This window comes from Odontesthes bonariensis, chromosome 19, assembly GCF_027942865.1.
Source record: "Odontesthes bonariensis isolate fOdoBon6 chromosome 19, fOdoBon6.hap1, whole genome shotgun sequence".
In the NCBI taxonomy this organism is placed as follows: domain Eukaryota; kingdom Metazoa; phylum Chordata; class Actinopteri; order Atheriniformes; family Atherinopsidae; genus Odontesthes; species Odontesthes bonariensis.
This window is the reverse complement of record NC_134524.1, coordinates 2043921-2063409: the sequence shown is the minus strand read 5'-3', so window position 1 is coordinate 2063409 and position 19489 is coordinate 2043921. Positions and strand designations below refer to the sequence as shown.

The following is a 19489-nucleotide window of genomic DNA, read 5'->3' as shown; positions in this document are numbered from 1 at the left end:
TTAAAGAAGCATTTTAAAGTTCACAGGGATTTAAATAAAAAGCACAGTAATGAGTTTAATGGAATGTGACTGGATGGTTAAAAACTGTGCAGACCAGAATGGAGCAGAACCAGGAGCAGAACCAGGAGCAGAACCAGGAGCAGAACCAGGAGCAGGAGCAGAACCAGGAACTGAACCCGGAGCTGAACCCGGAGCTGAACCCGGAGCTGAACCCGGAGCAGAACCCGGAGCAGAACCCGGAGCAGAACCCGGAGCTGAACCCGGAGCTGAACCCGGAGCTGAACCCGGAGCTGAAGCAGGAGCTGAAGCAGGAGCTGAACCCGGAGCTGAACCCGGTGCTGAAGCAGGAGCTGAAGCAGGAGCTGAACCCGGAGCTGAACCCGGAGCAGAACCCGGAGCTGAACCCGGAGCTGAACCCGGAGCTGAACCCGGAGCTGAAGCAGGAGCTGAAGCAGGAGCTGAAGCAGGAGCTGAACCCGGAGCTGAACCCGGAGCTGAGCCCGGAGCTGAGCCCGGAGCAGAACCCAGAGCTGAAGCAGGAGCTGAAGCAGGAGCTGAAGCAGGAGCAGAACCCGGAGCAGAACCCGGAGCAGAACCCGGAGCAGAACCCGGAGCTGAACCCGGAGCTGAACCCGGAGCTGAACCCGGAGCTGAACCCGGAGCTGAACCCCTCCACCAGGAACAGAGCCGGCTCATCCTCTGGTTGAGCGATTTGGCCCACTTAAAATGAAAAAGACAAAAATCTTGTTGTTCATGAGATGTGTAGTATGTTATCTGTTATATGTGAGAGTCATGCTTGCAGCCTTGTTTTGCAGAGTAGACCTTTCTCACTCAAAAAAGAAAAAATCTGACCCAGTTTCAGCGCTTGTTCTTCTGTTTGCACTCAGACAGCCTTTCCATCCTAAAAGAACCGCATTTCTTCTTTACTTTGGCTCGGTGAGTGGATGTGTCGCTGGTGCTGCCCGTTCGTTTCGCCATGATAAGGGGTTGCGTCTCACTGTTAGCTAGCTAACCTGCACGGCGCGTATGGGCAGGGCACATATGCAAGCACCATCAATGCTCTGATTGGCTGCATAGCGTAAGTGAGCCGTATCATTGGCTGAACACCTGTCGCTCACTGCGTTATATTGAAAAATGGTACAGAAAAACACAGTATTGGTCTAATTAATTAGATTAGATTAGGTCTAGTATATCTAGTATTTTATTTTATGCGCTGCATAGATGTTCTTGTGCACTGAGAATGTGCGAGCAGCTCAGAGGGAACGTTGCTTAGCTGCACAATCAAAGACGGCACGCACCTTTCCAGGCTTGCGGGGATGAGTCACTGGGTGATGTGGGAGGTACCAGATCTTGCTATCGCTGCGGTCAAGTGACGAAGCTGAGACCTCTTCTGCATAACCTTTGTCGATGGTCGACTTCATCGCCTCCACATACTTCTCTTTCAGGTCTGCGTTCTTTCTTAGTCTGCGTTCCAGTAATCGTAGTCTGTGTTGCTAAGTTGATGTTGTTTGGTAATGTCACGGTTTCCTTTTTGAAAGGTATGTCTAAGCTATAGTGTGAGCCTTCTTTGGAGAATGAATTTTCCCACAGTTTAATGACTTTGTGGTCATTGATTGATAGATTGTTCTTGTGTGTGGGGTCATCAAGTTTCCAAAACCTTTCCACCTGAGTTTGCAGGCTATGATCGGGCTTGAGGAAGTAGGCCCTGGCCTTCCTTCTTTCCTTGCAATCAATTGGTCCATTTATGGCCCAGCCAAGCACCGTTCTGGTAGCATATGGGTCATTATCTCCTCCTACAGGATATTCTTCAGCTCTGAGAAGACGTGGTGCATCTTGTCCAATAACAAGGTGCACATCTTTGGAGTTGACACTGGGAATAGGAATGTCCGCTAAGTGATCCCATCTGGCCGTCTCATCAGGTGTAGCTAGACGGATAAGTCCTATGTTTAACTAATTTAGTGTTCTCGCACCATTAAGCGTGTACATGCTGCCATCGTGCAGTGAGTCTATCTCAAGCTCCACACTTCCAGTAAATATTCCTTCTCGACTGCGTCCTACTGTATAAAGGTCTAACCTGGCAGGCTTGCCCTTAACCTTGAGTGTCTTGGTGAGTTCTTCCGACACTAAACTGGTGTTGGCTCCTGGATTGAGTAATGCGTACGTGACAGAACTGATGCTGCTAGCCTTTCTTCTAACCACAACAGGAACAATAGGTAAGCAAACCTTACCATTTCCTTCCACTGCCCTGTAGGCTAAAAAATATGCTTCTGACAGAAATTCTGAAAGTTAGCCTCCGCAGACTTTGTGTCTTTGTGGGCAAAATACTTGTTATAGACCAACTATTTTACTGGAGAACATTAATTGGATCCTTGCCAACGTGACAGGACCGTTTTTATTGGAATTGTTTCTTTTCTTAGAATACTGTGAGGCTTTATAGGTGACTTTGACACTTTTTTTTTGTTGCGACTGGTTTTACATAAGTGTTAACTGCGTCCACACTTCTGATTGTATCCTGGATACATCATTGGAATCACAAGACCCTTAGCTTTCCAACGGTATATAACATATGTAGGTACATATAAAGGCGGGCTGAGGAAAACCCCGGATTTGCGCTGAAGTGTGCAACGTCCCGCCGGCGGGACATAAAAACGTTAAGGGGTTAATAAATGTTCCATTTGCTCAGTTTGTGTTTTTCCAGGTTAAAAACAGCAACGTGTTTCCTGGTTTCATCTCCTCTCTCTGAGCTGCAGATCCAGATGTGCTCAGACTCAACATGTGCTGCAGGCTGAATGATCTGCTGGAAGAAAATCAGCGGGCAGATTGTTGTGGTGGGACTTTTTCTGGCTCTCAGTCTGCAGATTTGAGAGGTTCAGGAGCCAATCTTCATTTTGTGTTTAAAGTCTCTGGGTTACTCTGGGTTACGTGAATTGAACCTGGTGGTAATATTCTGGGTCTTTAATGGTTAGATGACAGGTTTGTAGAGTTGTTTTAGTTAGTTAGAGCTTTATTTGTCCCCGTGGGGCAATTGTACTTGCATTACACTCGCTGGCACCAGACATGAGACACGATCAGGCATATCAAAAAACACACAAACATTGAACATAGAACACAAAACCAAAACAGCTACTAGTACACATTACATTGGGTGGCTGGATAAACTACTGACCTCATTTAGTGCCTTTATCGCTTGGGGAATAAAAGAGAACTTTGACCTGTTTTTGGACAGGAGGGGGAGACAAAAACGACGTCCAGAGGGCAGGAGTTTAAAAGAGGAGGACAATGGATGCTTATATTGAGCGATGATGTTGTCAGCCTTTTTAACAAGCCTCTCCCTATAAATACTCTCCATACTTGGCAGAGTGACACCAGGTAGTTTGCTAGCCGTAGTGACTGTCCTCCTGACCACCTTTTTGTGTGCCTCAGTGGCATTGCCAAACCAACAAATAATACAAAATGTTAAAACACTTTTAATAAAAGCAGAATAAAACATATGAAGCATCCGGTTGTCTACATTAAAAGCAAGCAGTTTCTTTAAAAAATACATTCTCTGCTGTGTTTTAACAAAGAGAAACAAAGGTTGAGTTAGAACGGACTGTGTTTCCCTGATGGCTGTTGAGATAAATGGCTGCAGACCTCTGAGTTGTAAGCTGGAACAGAGGCTTAGTGTAAAGAATGTCATGTATTACCACCACTGTTACTTTTATTCCTTTAAACCAGCCTCTCTCTCTCTTACTCTCTCTCTCTCTCTCTCTCTCTCTCTCTCTCTCTCTCTCTCTCTCTTTCTCTCTTCCACTGCACTCATCTCTGGGCCTTCATCCTTAGGTCTTGCCAGCTGTTTTTTGGCCTTCCTCTCTTTCGTTTACCCTGTGGATTCCAGGTTAGTGCCTGGTTTGTGATGCTGGATGGTGTCTTCCTAAGGGTGTGCCCTATCCAAGACCATTTCCTCTTGAGGATCTGGCTTCCCACCGGGTTTTGTCCTGCTCTATCCCACAGCTCCAGGTTGCTGATCTTGTCTGACCACTTAATCTTAAAGATCCTTCTCAGACAAGTGTTTATAAATGTTTGTATCCTGTGTTGTGTTGTTTTTGTGGTTCTCCATGTCTCGGATCCGTAGAGCAATACTGACTTGACGTTGGAGTTGAAGATCCGGAGTTTGGTGCTATGCGAATCACTCTGGAGGCCCAGACGTTCCTAAGCATGATGAAGGCTGCTCTTGCTTTCCCTATCCTGGCTGTTACATCCCTATCCGTGCCCCCCTGCCGGTCAACCACACTTCCCAAGTACACAAAGGACTCTGTCTCCTTCACCTCTTCCCCTCCAATTGTGACTGGTGTGCTGTTTGTAATGTTAATCTTCATGAGTTCAGTCTTCTTTTTGCTGATCTTGAGTCCTGTACTGATTGATGTTCTGTCCAGATGGGCTGTTTTATCTTGCATTTGTTTGTGGTTGTGTGAGAGGAGTGCCAGGTCGTTGGCAAAATCTAAATCCTCCAGCTGTATCCAAAGTGTCCACTGGATCCCATTTCTCCCTCCTCTAGTAGTAGTCCTCATAATCCAGTCAATAACCAGTATGAAAAGAAATGGCGACAGTAAACATCCCTGACGTACTCCTGTCTTCACATTAAAGCTCTCTGTTAGCTGTCCTGCATGGGCTACTCTGCATTTCATGTCCTTATATGTGTTCCGGATTAGAGATACAAACTTCTCTGGTATCCCGTAGTGCCGCAACAACTTCCACAAGGTGTCTCTATCTATGCTATCAAAGGCCTTCTCGTAGTCTATGAAATTGATGTAGAGAGGAGAGTTCAATTCAGTGACTGTTCTATTATGATGCGTAGGACGGCAAACTGGTCAGCACAGGACCTGTTCTTCCGGAAACCTGCCTGTTCATCTCGCAGCTTGACATCCACTACATCCCTCATTCTCTCCAGGACAATTCTGTTGAACACTTTCCCTGCTGTTGACAGTAGCATAATCCCTATAGTTGTTACACTTACCAAGATCCCCCTTCTTCGGTAGTTTTAAGGCTCTAGCATGGTTGCTGCGTCTGCTCGCGCGAGCGGTGTTGATGACGTCACGAGTTCGTGCCCGCCATAGGACCCTATATAGTGGCGCAAGTTGTTGCGCGCCAGTAGTTGCAATTTTCTCCGTCACAGAGGTGGCGCTGCTACGTGAAGGTTACCTCTACTCTACAACCACGAAAGTGGAGAAGAAAACAATGCCGCTGTCAAGAGCAGGAATACTGTAATTAATGATACTGCTGCAGTTTTCGGATCATTTTAATTTTTTAATTCAATTAAAAGAGGTGAAGGTTTGAAGCCCCCGGCATCAACAGAGTCTCTGCCCTCTTCTTTGCCTTCACGTATCTGTCCCGTAGCTGCTTCCACACATTCTTACAGAACTCTCTCTCTTTCCCCAAAGTTCTGCCAATCTCTGTGCACCAGTTTGGGGAGTTTACGTGCTCCCTGTGCTGTTTCACTGCAGTTTCGTACAGCTGCTTTACAAATGCACCTCCCCACTTAGCCTGGTCTCACATCGGTCCATCCGGTTCGTTGTGCTCGGCGCCGCCAAGTTACAAAAATCGACTGGTTCACGACAACGCGCTGCGCCGTCTTTTCAAGGGAAGCGCCAGGCCTGAAACGTCATTTTGACGTCACGGTGCGACACCGCCGTGACAGACGCGGCAACCATGCTACCGCCTTAACGAGTATGCCCTCCCTCCACTCCAGGGGAACATGCTCCTCTTCCCAAATCCTACTGAAAAGGCTGTGCAGTATGTTGACTGAGCTCACTATGTCCGCCTTGAGGGCCTCTGCTGGTACTTTATCTGGTCCTGCTGACTTCCCGTTCTTTAGAGATATGATGGCCTTCTTGACCTCTACCTTTGTAGGTTTTCCCGTGTTGATAGGTAGCTCTGTGTTTGCAGGTGGTATATCTGGAGGTGCCTCTGGGGCTGGTCTGTTTAATAGCTCATTAAAGTGTTCTGCCCATCTTCTAAGTTGCTGTTCTGTTGTTGTAAGTGGGTTGCCCTCTTCGTCCTTAACTGGTTTCTCTACTTGTTGGAATTTACCTGCTAGCTTTCTTGTCGTCAAGTAGAGCTCCCTCAGGTTTCCCTTCCCTGCAGCTTCCTCTGCCTGCTTGGCTAGGTCCTCAAAGTGGTCTCTTTTGTCCTTTTTGATGCTCTTTTTAACTTCCTTGTCTGCTGCTGTGTAGGCCTCCTGTGCCCTTGCCTTCTCTGATCTTGTCCGGCTTGTGTTCAATACCTCTTTCTTTTGTTTCCTCCTTTCTAGCTTCTTCATAGTGTGGAAGGTCATCCACTCCTTGTGATGTTGTTTCGTCTTGCCCAAGACCTCCAGCCAGCCCTTTGTGGCCTGTTGCCACTGGTTCTCAATATCTGTATCCTCCTCTTTAAAGAGTTCCTGCAGTGGCTGAAACCTGTTTGAAATGCTGAGTTTGAATGCTGTCTGGATGTCCTTATCCTTGAGAAGGCCTACATTGAATCTTTTACGTGGATGGGTGTTTGTGGAGTGTTTCTTCAGCCTCAGCCGTGCTGACGTCACAATAAGGTGGTGGTCTGATGACACATCTGCCCCCCTCATCACCCTTAAATCACTCCACAGTCGTCGGAACTTCCGGTTGATGCACATGTGGTCGATCTGGTTTTCTGTGACGTGGTCGGGTGATCTCCATGTGGCTTTGTGGATTCGATTGTGCATAAAGATGCTGCCTCCTATCACTAGTTGATTGAGCGAACACAGATCTGCAAATCTTTCCCCATTCTCGTTCATCTTACCTAGCCTTGTGTTCCCATTACCTCTTCATGGCCTGTGTTATCTGACCATAAGTAAAGTGATGTCCTTGTTTCTACTTTTGTCCAACACAGCTTGAAGTCGCTGGTAGAAAGCATGCTTCTTCTCCTCCTCCGTGTCATTAGTAGGAGCATAGCACTGTATAACATTCAGATTGATGTTGCTTTTCTTTGTAGCAAACTTGGCCGTTATGATGTGTGAGCTGACCGGCTCCCAGCCAATGAGTGCTCTCTGTGCTTCCTTTGCCAGCATCAGGGCGACTCCTTCTGAGTGGTGAGCTCCATCTTCTATGTAACCCGTTGCTCACGTTTCCCCTATGAACAACGCCCAAATTCTCTGACCTTCACTCTAACAACTTCTGCACACATTACATTACATTACACTTAGCTGACGCTTTTTATCCAAAGCTTACATCTAGTTAGATACAGGGTATTGGTTACAAGCCCTGGGGCACTTCAGCCATGAATAGAGGTGTAGGGAGAGGTAATGGCAGGACTTGAACTTGCAACCCTCTGATCTTAAGTCCACCTCCCTAACCACTAGGCCACGGCTGCCCACCTGTGCTCTCACGAGTAATGAGTGTCTTAACAGGTAACAGTGTATGTTGTGCATAGAGTGCGCAACTGATCGCATTAACAAGACTAGGCTCGCTTACCATACAACCGAAAGCAAAGTGCAATATAGCTTTTAACCTTATACTAAAATAAAAAAGGAAAAATGGTAGTATGACATAACATGCCAGTTTAATAATCCGTACTGGTCAGTAGAAGAAACCCAAGGGCAATGCACTTTAAACATGTAACAGTTCAATCTCATCACAGTAATATTATTAATAAACAATAGCACAAGGAAGCTTCCTGTCACACCTGTTAATTGGGTACCCGACACAACCAGTGCTAAAACAGATAAATCCCAAATCAAAAACAAAAACAACTTTAAACAACAAAAAGTTACCAAAACCCAAAAAGAGCCAACAAAATAAATTAATCAAACGTCACAGAATCAGTCTCTTGCAGGAATAAAGCAGTCCCGTAGCTTCATATATTGTTGCAGGCCTGATAGCTCTTATTTAGCATACGTCCGCAGAATAGCAGTCCCAACGATGGCGGCTCTCAGCACAACCAGGTGGAACGCGTTACTCACCCCACCAGGGATTACCAGTCTTAACTGAACGGCTTCAAAACTGCTCCAACTCCGGTCCAACAGTCCACTCTGGATCACGGGCTTGGTCTGGTTCTGTACTCCACAATCTCCAAAATCCAGGCCACATGTCCGAAATGTTTGTAGCTCCCGATAGTTGGTAAAACATCCGATAATCCACAACAGCATAAAATCCAGCTTCTTCGAGAGCCGCCACCTGCTGACTCACGCCGCCCGTACAGCTGACTCATACACCTCCGTTACCGTTCCCACCCCCCAGCCATCACAATTGCGCAAACTTGATATTGCCCTTGACTGACCAATAAGGTAGAACAGGGGAAAGTGATGCATTTACTGGCAGTAGTAAATAGTAGGAAAGTAGCAAACACAACATTTACTGCGTGTTTTAAAGTCAACAAAAAATACACGTGTATGTCTAAGACTTTGGCAAGGCGCAAAGCATCAAAGGTAAGTGTAATACAATGGAAAAGGCCTACAATGCATTGTATTCAAATAAATATATAAGGTGAGTAAAAAAATAAATAAAAGGAGGTGATATATAACCTAGGGGGTTACATCTATGTGACCAGAATACAGTAGCATCTCTCCTGTTGCTAGCCTAATCTTTCCTGCCTGTAGCCATCTTGTTTCACTCAGCCCTAGTAGAGAGACTTTATACTACCTCATTTCCTTTGCTACTTGTGCTGATCTCCCAGTTTCGTACATTGTTCTAACATTCCATGTACCTATCTTTATGGTTGTCTTGGGTTTCAGAAGGGGAGTCGGCCTTGCAGCTTCCTTTCGGCTTTCACTGCCCTGCGTCATCAGCCTCCTGTTTGGAGGCCCTTCCTTTCCCATGACTTGTGTTTCTTGGATTCTTATCATCGGTGCTTCTGAAACTGTATTTTTCTAGATAAGGTAGTTGGCCCTACGCTAACCCTTTTTACCTTCGGGGTGAGGTGGTCCACATTTTGTCTGGCCTCTACCCTTTGACCTGTCCAGCATGGGTGACCCTGCCGGGGGTGCTAAGCATTGAGGCACTCCCGCTGGCATAGCTCTTGGGGTCATTGAGACACGCAAGCCCTCACACCGCTACAAGGCGTGGACGTTATGAGACGTTATTATCTATCTATCTATCTATCTGAAATATTGTAGCTCAAGTTCCTTTTCAGAGTTTCATCATGACAAAAAGAATTAGTAAAAGAGCAACATGCAAGAGTTTACTGCTTAAAAAGCTGAACGTGTGTAGAACACATCACAGCACAGTGCTGATAGCTGAGGGCACTTATAAACGCACCCTCAGCGTTCACGTTTGATCTGAGATATCGAGACCTGTGTGGCTCGGTCTGTCCCTCTCTAGATGGAATATGTTGGTTAGCGTAGGTTAGCTTAGACAAAATCTTTTTTGTGAACTTCAAAAGGATCTAAGTCTTCTTCCCCTCTGTCATTGCAGAAACGTAGAGCCCAAGAGAGATCCAGATGGCACTGCTGTAAGGACTGTGGGAAAGTTATCAAACGATCAAATCTGAGGTATCATCAGATAATTCATACTGGAGAGAAGCCATACAGCTGTGGTCAGTGTGGGGCAGCTTTCACTACATTAGGTGGTCTAAAGACACACCAACGTATTCACACAGGAGAGAAGCCATACAGCTGTGGTCAGTGTGGGGCAGCTTTCACTCAATTAGTTTATCTAAAGAGACACCAACGCATTCACACAGGAGAGAAGCCATACAGCTGTGGTCAGTGTGGGGCAGCTTTCACTACATTAGGTAGTCTAAAGAGACACCAACGTATACACACAGGAGAGAAGCCATACAGCTGTGGTCAGTGTGGGGCAGCTTTCACTCAATTAGTTGATCTAAAGAGACACCAACGCATTCACACAGGAGAGAAGCCATACAGCTGTGGTCAGTGTGGGGCAGCTTTCACTACATTAGGCAATCTAAAGACACACCAACTTATTCACACTGCAGAGAAACCTTTCATCTGTGGTCAGTGTGGGGCAGCTTTCACTCGATTAGATAGTCTAAAGAGACACCAACGTAGTCACACTGCAGAGAAATGATTGGCTGAAATCAACAACAATTTTTACGGCAGATAAGCAAACATTCACCTGGGAGCAGCAACTGGAACTACCAATCAGAAGCCTTGCCTTTGTTCAGATTAAAAATCTTCTTTGTGGATTACCACCTTCTCTTGTCAGGACTTTAGTTCTGAATGTTCTGTGGGGAGCACATGTTTGAAGAACCATTGAAAGTGCTTTATAATTTGTTGGGATTGCTTTAACTGGGGACGGATTTCCCGACGTTCAAGACAAACATGGCATCAATTGTGAGTTGATGGACAGAACAAAATGCAGTCTGTTTGAAAGTAGAAACATGTTTATTCTGTTATACTGAACATATTTGTTTTGTTTAAAGCTAAGATCCACAAAGTAGCTTTGCACCAGCTGTGGGTATTTCTGTAAACATCTGAAGAAGCAATATATCATTTCAGTTTGATGTGAAGTCGAGCTTTACACTCGTCTGTATTTCATTGTTCTGCATTTCATTAAAGGTCAGATGTTAACTTTTCTCATGCTTTTCATGTTCTTGCTACACAGATATTTTTAAAGAAAATGTGTGTTTGGTTACGAGGGAAAGTTGACCCTTATCATCTTCCCCAAAGACCCAGAAATCTTTAACGCAGTCTGAAAAAGGTTTGGAGTTGTTCCCTGTACTTCCCAGACAGCTGTATGATGCTCATGACTTAAGCTATGGTCCTGGCTGAACAGGAAGTAGCCTCCAGAAATGCAAGACAGTCGCTGTAGCCACTGAATGTTACGCAGGACGGTCTTCCTGAATGCAGATGGTCATCAGTGAAGTCACCTCCCCCGAATGAACCCCGTCATGTTGTGTATATGTGGCGAAACATGGCGAGCCAGCCGGAGGGGCTGTTAGCGTGACAGAGACAGTCCCTCAGTCAGAGACCAACCTCAGAAGTTAAACCCAGTTTGTAACTGAGCTGACTCGCAGTGGAAGTCACACGTTAGATCTGGTTCTCAGGGAGTGTTTCCTGCTGAGATCCAGCCGTGTCAGATCAGTGCTGCAGTTTCTTGTTTTGCATTATTCTCTCCTCTTACTCAGACTACACCTGAAACTAATCAAAAGCAGAAAGCAGCATGAAGAATTGTCACATCAGCCAACTCAAATAAGTAATAACAAGTGCTTGAAAAAGGCAAATGAATGAAGGGACGTAAAAATGAGGAAAATCCCCTCAGTCCCCAGAAGTCTTTCTGGGGTTCCTGCTCCCAAAGCACACTGAGCGCTGCTTCTGTGCTTCAGTGTTTTTCAGGAGTTTGTGTTCACTTTTTTCACCTCCGTAATGATCTGTAAAACTGAAGGTTGTTGAAGAACACAGTGCTGGATCCAAACAATAGTGTAATGTTCCAATCTGACCTTCTGGTGGCAGCGTCGTCTCACTGGGGATTTCTCATTGATTCTTTTAAAAGCAGGAATCAGCGTCAGATATTCATTATCTGAAGGGGATGAACTCCTGTGCTTCTGCAGAATACCTGAGTGTCCTCCAGTGCCACCATGAAGTTAGTGTTTTTCACCGTATGTGTTTATATTCACACTAACTTATAGATTTAATCTGCTGTAACTCCTGGTTAAATGGAGGTTTTCCTCTTTCTTTAACTGCAGAATTCCACCGTAATATAATTCTAGTTCAAAAAATAAAATGATAAACTCATGTCTCAGCTTTAGTTATTTATAAATGTAGATTGATGATACGTATTGGATGGAAGCTTTTGACTCCGGATTAAATGTTTTGGGTTCAGGTGGAACCGAACCAGGTCAGCACCATTATCCCAGAATTCTTTGCATCTTCTTCAGATTTTCTGTGTGAAAACAGAGACTTCTGAAACATGTTTCTGAGCTGGTGTGGATGCTGCTGGAAGGACCTCTGCTGGTCACTCTGGTAGGTTTTCACAGCTGTTATGATGCGTAACCGTAGCAATGGGAAAGTTGTTCACCTGTTGGTGCAGCTAACTGAGCTTCACAAAAGCCCAAAAATGGCTGGAAAAATACCCGAAATCTGGATGAGCTGAAGAGGAGACGTCTAGGATGCAGAGCAGGAAGAAACTGGAGGAAAAGGAGGAGGAAGTTTAAAGCATTTCTTCCCTCGATCATCAGGGGAAATGTGAGGTCACTGGTGGATAAGACAACTACATGCACCAACTACACACTGAAAGGTTGAATCCTAAACTTTCTCTTTTCATTTTCTTTTCATAGGGACTGAGTTCAAGCCTTTTCCAGGTTCCACTCAATCTTTCTCAGTGTTCAAAGTTTGAAACCAACGAGTCTGAGACTTTATTGGGATACAGAGCATGAGACAGAACACCGAGCAGCTGAACAAAGCAGAGACAGTTGATGAGCAAAGCTGTCTCACAGGAAACATGTTGGAAGACTAAAAGATAGTGTCTGTGCTCATCAGTCTCAGGTAAAAAGTGCCAAGAAAGCAGCACAAAGCAGCGGAGGCATCGCTCAGAGGGGCAATAAACTGCTTTGGGACTCGGAGATCATATGTTCAAGTCCTGTGAGAGCTGCTCAAAGAGTTTAAATGTCTCCAGGTTTTAGAGGCCAAAGCAAAGAGTGAAAGGCTTTAAGGTGGAAAGAGTGCACATTTTAATAAAGACGGATTAATTGAGATTCCTGTCAATGAACAAGAGGACAGTAACTGGACTGGTTCTGCTCCGGGGCCACCTCCCAGGAGCTGCTCCTCCTATCTCTAAGGTGAGCTCCTTCTCTAGGCCTGACCCCTCGGGTGTGTCCCAGTTTCCCTTTCCTGGGAGGTGAGCTCCTTCTCTAGGCCTGACCCCTCGGGTGTGTCCCAGTTTCCCTTTCCTGGGAGGTGAGCTCCTTCTCTAGGCCTGACCCCTCGGGTGTGTCCCAGTTTCCCTGGGAGGTGAGCTCCTTCTCTGGGCCTGACCCCTCGGGTGTGTCCCAGTTTCCCTTTCCTGGGAGGTGAGCTCCTTCTCTAGGCCTGACCCCTCGGGTGTGTTCCAGTTTCCCTTTCCTGGGAGGTGAGCTCCTTCTCTGGGCCTGACCCGTCGGGTGTGTCCCAGTTTCCCTTTCCTGGGAGGTGAGCTCCTTCTCTAGGCCTGACCCCTCGGGTGTGTCCCAGTTTCCCTTTCCTGGGAGGTGAGCTCCTTCTCTAGGCCTGACCCCTCGGGTGTGTTCCAGTTTCCCTTTCCTGGGAGGTGAGCTCCTTCTCTAGGCCTGACCTCTCGGGTGTGTCCCAGTTTCCCTTTCCTGGGAGGTGAGCTCCTTCTCTAGGCCTGACCTCTCGGGTGTGTCCCAGTTTCCCTTTCCTGGGAGGTGAGCTCCTTCTCTAGGCCTGACCCCTCGGGTGTGTCCCAGTTTCCCTTTCCTGGCAGGTGAGCGTTTACAATCTGGTGCTGCTCCATCAAGGTCTTTGTGTCAATCCAAGCCTGACCCCACCCCTGAGGCAAGGTGTCAGGGGAGACCCTACTAGGAAGGTAACACCGACAACAAAGCTCTCAGGTTCCTGGGAGAACTCAAAGCCCTCCATCACGTTACGGATTCTATTCGTGTTGTGAATGATGGCATCACGGTTTACACTGAGAGCCAACGGGACAGCAGCTCTGTTGTTTAGAGCCGTGAGACGGTTGTTGGACACTTCTTGCTCTCTTAGATATATTTGGACGATGGGAGCAGTTCCTCTACAACAGTCAACCAAAAACTGTCCAAAGGTGATGAGCAAAGCGTCCTGTAGCTTTAGACCTCGGTCTCGTCTTAGTTCAGTTAGCTCCTCCCAGCTGAGCTGTTAGGATCCGTTACCCAGTCGAGGCTTTTTCAGGTGCTCACCTGTTTCCCTTTCCTGGGAGGTGAGCTCCTTCTCTAGGCCTGACCCCTCGGGTGTGTTCCAGTTTCCCTTTCCTGGGAGGTGAGCTCCTTCTCTAGGCCTGACCTCTCGGGTGTGTCCCAGTTTCCCTTTCCTGGGAGGTGAGCTCCTTCTCTAGGCCTGACCTCTCGGGTGTGTCCCAGTTTCCCTTTCCTGGGAGGTGAGCTCCTTCTCTAGGCCTGACCCCTCGGGTGTGTCCCAGTTTCCCTTTCCTGGGAGGTGAGCTCCTTCTCTAGGCCTGACCCCTTGGGTGTGTCCCAGTTTCCCTTTCCTGGCAGGTGAGCGTTCACAATCTGGTGCTGCTCCATCAAGGTCTTTGTGTCGATCCAAGCCTGACCCCACCCCTGAGACAAGGTGCCAGGGGAGACCCTACTAGGAAGGTAACACCGACAACAAAGCTCTCAGGTTCCTGGGAGAACTCAAAGCCCTCCATCACGTTACGGATTCTATTCGTGTTGTGAATGATGGCATCACGGTTTACACTGAGAGCCAACAGGACAGCAGCTCTGTTTAGAGCCGTGAGACGGTTGTTGGACACTTCTTGCTCTCTTAGATATATTTGGACGATGGGAGCAGTTCCTCTACAACAGTCAACCAAAAACTGTCCAAAGGTGATGAGCAAAGCGTCCTGTAGCTTTAGACCTCGGTCTCGTCTTAGTTCAGTTAGCTCCTCCCAGCTGAGTTGTTAGGATCCGTTACCCAGTCGAGGCTTTTTCAGGTGCTCACCTGTTATCTATTGTCCCCCAAAGTGCTGCAACACTTCATTTCAGTCATTTCAGAGGGGGAACATGTCCAGGTTGGCCCGTTCCAGCTGTTGTTCCCAGAGGTGCATCTTTGGGCAGAATCCATTGTCGGTGCTTGTTTTTTTTTTGTTTATTTTTCTCTCTTTTTTTTCTCTCTTTCTCCCTCTTTTTCTCTCTCCTCTCTTTTTTTCTTTCTTTTTTTCTTTCTCTGTTTTTTCTCTTTTTCTCTTTTTCTCTTTCTTTTTCTTTTTAATTTTTTTTCTTTTTTCCTCTTTCTTTTTTCTCTTTTTTTCTCTCATTTTTATTTTTCCTCTTTTTCTTCTAATTTTTTTCTCTTTTTTCCCCTTTTTTTCTTTTTTATCTCTCTTATTTTTTTCACTTTTTTCTCTTTTCCTTTTTCTCTCTCTCTCTCTCTCTCTCTCTCTCTCTCTCGCTCTCACACCAGATGGCGCTGATCAGGTGATTGATGACGTCAGAAGCGCAGAACGCATTGTTCGGTGGAACCACGGTTCAGAGGTCTCTCATCGTTTGAACACTTGGGGGCGCTGTTCTCTACAAAAGTAAAATGAATCCCAAACTGTCACAATTGAACTCAATTCATTGCTCTTTTCCATGGCTTCTGGCAGGAAACGTTCTGTGGCTTGGGATCACTTCACCTTGGTTTCTCCTAGTAAGCTGATACTATTGTACAATATACTGTTGTGTGATGCAAGATGTTTGCTTGTTTTTGTTTTACAACTGTAAATATAAGCTTTATTATTATTATGGGTATGCATGCTAATATACTTCTCTTCTTAAAATAAGGGGGCAGCACATTTAAGAATCTAAGGTATGTAGGACAATACATTCATTTTGGACTTGTTTATTTAGCGCATATCCCAAACAAAGCGCTTACGGCCATTATTCCACACATTTTAAAAAGTGATGGCTTATCTCTTTCTTTTCTGTCTGCTGAAGTTGCGGTGTTTGATTTGCCCACAAGAACTGGCCTTTCATGCCAACACATCCTCCATGATGGGACACCTCCGGTCCATCCATCCTGCTGAGAGCCCTCGGACACCAAAGCAAACCTTCAGCCTGTAACCTGGGGCGGTTGGGGGCGCTGCACTGTGGCTGCCCTGCTGTCTCTCGCGTCTGGCACCGTTCGTTCTGTTTGTTTAGTTATTTACTCGTCAGTCATTGTTTGGATGGATGTGTTTTACATTGCATGTTGTTCACACTAAAGCTACAATGGACTTCGCTTATTGGTGTGTGATTGGACTGCTAATAGTGTTTCTAAACACTTGCCTCACCCGTGGCCACTTCCATGGCCATGTTACCGGCGCGGCAGGTGTAACACAATATAGCAGGGAATTCCTTCTCCTTCTGCGCGATCATACGTCTTCAGATCACAAACTAATTATAGATTCCTTACCAAACTACCTCAGAAGAAATCCAAAGAAATGGACTATCCGGACGAGACACAAACGGGGATCTAAGGGAGGCATTCGGCAGAAACTCAGAAGACTGAGAAACAAACTCCCTCTTCCTATCACCCTGCTGATCAACGCCCAGTCCCTGAGAGCAAAAACGGAGGAGCTGACAGCGAATACCCGCTACCTGAACGAGTACCGGAGCGCCTGCATCCTGGCCATCACAGAGACGTGGCTGGACAGCAACGTCTCTGACAGCGAGGTGGGACCCCGCGGTTTTTCCGTGCTCCGGACTGACCGGGACCCTTCAACTACTGGGAAGATCCGCGGGGGCGGTGTCTGTCTACTCATTCGGGACGAGTGGTGTAAGACTGTGGTGGTGAGAGAGAGCCTGTGCACTCCCGACATTGAACTGCTCTGTGTCTCTCTGCGACCTCCATATCTTCCACGAGAGTTTCCCCAGATTTTTTACACAGTTGCATACATTCACCCCAAAGCCAACGCTGACAGGGCCTTAGATGCCATTTTTAATCTCACCCAGAAACTTGATGCACTTTCCCCTGACGCCCCGAAGTTTATACTTGGAGATTTTAATAATTGCCCACTGAAAAAGTGCTTACGCACATACTATCAGTACGTGGACTGTCCCTCTAGAAAAAACGCATTTCTAGACTTGTGCTATGGAACTGTCAAAAACGCCTACCGTTCATCCCTGCTCCCGCCACTAGGGGCATCTGACCATAAAGTGGTTTACCTACGCCCTGTATACCAGAGAGTATTTGAGAGAGAGAAGCCTCAGACAAAAATATTGAAGACATGGGTTAATGACAGCATAATGTTCCTGCAAGGGTGTTTTGAGTGTACAAACTGGGAGATTTTTAATTGTGACGATATAAACGAGCAGGTAGAGGTCATATCTGACTACATCAATTTTTGCACAGACTCTATCATACCCACAAAAGTCAGAAAAGTGTTCCCCAATGACAAACCGTGGGTGTCCAACAAACTAAAGCACCTTATAATGGAAAAGAAAAAAGCATACTGGGCTCACGATGACATAGGCCAGAGGAATATACAAAGACAAATTAAAAGACAAATACAGTTGGACAAGTACAGTTACAGGAAAAAGATCGAAGCTACCCTGGTGTCAGGCAACTCCCGGGAAGCATGGCAGGGAATTAAGACAATGACTGATGTCCCACACAAGGGCAGGGGGAAACCCTCCCTGGACTGGAAACACTGCTTGGACATGCTTGGAGGTGAGGACATAGACAGTGCCAATCAGCTGAACAACTTTTTCTGCCGCTTTGAAAGCGACAGAAATGACACCGTCGACCCCCCATCACTGTCCCCTCCCCCTTCTGCATCTGAGTGGAATATAAGGCAATCTGATGTCCTTCAGATTTTTTAGGCGTAGCAATCCTCGGAAAAGTCCTGGTCCAGATAATATCTGTGGCAGTGTCCTAAAGCACTGTGCAGAACAACTAGCCCCTATTTTTACTGACATTTTTAATTCTTCTCTTAACCTCTGCAAAGTCCCTATCCTGTGGAAAACATCAACAATTGTACCAGTTCCAAAAACTCAGAGACCCTCAGAACCCAACGATTTCCGTCCAATAGCACTGACCTCACTGGTCATGAAATGCTTGGAGCGCCTGGTGAAGCAGCACATTGTTTTTAAAACCCACAACCTCATGGATCCTCTGCAATTTGCATATCAAGCCTCCAGGGGGGTGGAGGATGCAATTTTAACATTAATGCACCTTTTGCACATGCACCTTGAAAAACCTAAGGCCCATGCTAAGATTTTATTTGTGGACTTTTCCTCTGCTTTTAATACCATGCTACCAAAGACTCTTTTAGACATACTTGCCAATGATTTTAATCTCAACACCGGTCTTATTCACTGGATAAAGGACTTCCTAACTGGCAGAGCTCAGCGAGTCAGAGTTGGGTCTCTCCTCTCTGACTCTATTACCACATCTATGGGCTCCCCACAAGGTTGTGTTTTATCTCCCCTGCTATTTATTTTATATACAAATGCATGCACTAGCACCTTCCCCAATAGGCATTTTATTAAATATGCAGATGATACAGCTCTAGTAAGCCTCCTTGAGGATGGAGAAAGTGATCACGGCCCAATTTTAGATTTCTTTTTAGACTGGTGTAAGAGGTCAAATCTGATTTTAAACACAAAAAAGACGAAAGTAATGTCTATTGATTTTAGAAAGTCACAATCACCCTCTGCCACAGTCGTCATGGGAGAGACCATTCAGGCTGTCCCTACCTACAAATATCTTGGTGTTGTGCTTGACAGTAAGCTGAAATGGGACTCATGGACTGACCTACTGCACACCAAGACACAGCAGAGAATGTATTTTTTAAAGAAACTGCTTGCTTTTAATGTAGACAACCGGATGCTTCATATGTTTTATTCTGCTTTTATTGAAAGTGTTTTAACATTTTGTATTATTTGTTGGTTTGGCAATGCCACTGAGGCACAAAAAAAGGTGGTCAGGAGGACAGTCACTACGGCTAGCAAACTACCTGGTGTCACTCTGCCAAGTATGGAGAGTATTTATAGGGAGAGGCTTGTTAAAAAGGCTGACAACATCCTCGCTCAATATAAGCATCCACTGTCCTCCTCTTTTAAACTCCTGCCCTCTGGACGTCGTTTTTGTCTCCCCCTCCTGTCCAAAAACAGGTCAAAGTTCTCTTTTATTCCCCAAGCGATAAAGGCACTAAATGAGGTCAGTAGTTTATCCAGCCACCCAATGTAGTGTGTACTAGTAGCTGTTTTGTGTTCTATGTTCAATGTTTGTGTGTTTTTTGATATGCCTGATCGTGTCTCATGTCTGGTGCCAGCGCGTGTAATGCAAGTACAATTGCCCCACGGGGACAAATAAAGCTCTAACTAACTATCTTGGACCGGTCATCGCTCCACTCAGTGTAATCTGTCTGGCTGGAGCCATGAAGCGTCAGTGCATTTAATCAATCATAAATCGCAGAATACAAAACTGATTTTAACCGGATTTTTGTTTCTGCAAACGTGATACATGTAGGCATGATATGGGACTCATGAGTCAGCGTATTTTAACATTCATAGTAGGCTCAGCAGTAATAGAATATTCTGCTCTGTAACATATGTGATATATATATATATATATATATATAAGCACTAATATATGATAAAGAAGCAGATTGTGTACTACTCAGATATTTTATTAAGTTGAAAAATGAAGAAATTATACATTATACATAAAAGATAAAACCCAAAAGACAGAAGTTATATATCGGAAAATAATTGTATCTCTTTCAGGCTTGTTGCTCCATCAGTGTTAAAACAAGAATAAACATTTCATGTAAAATCTACTGAACATTGTATGTTCTTTATGCTGAGCTGTAAATAAACAGTTGGAATCATAATTCACTGTATCCTGTATATATTTGTTGGGAGAGACTTTAGTCCAGTTTAG

The 19489-nt window shown here is 45.7% G+C and overlaps 1 protein-coding gene and 1 pseudogene across 1 annotated transcript in view; both read right to left on the bottom strand.

The window, feature by feature from the left end:
• Positions 1-19489, bottom strand: part of LOC142368943 (uncharacterized) — a 145276-nt gene that overhangs the window by 116650 nt on the left and 9137 nt on the right. The gene's annotated exons all lie outside the window — the stretch shown is intronic.
• LOC142369412 (uncharacterized) lies at positions 5642-8833 on the bottom strand (annotated as a pseudogene).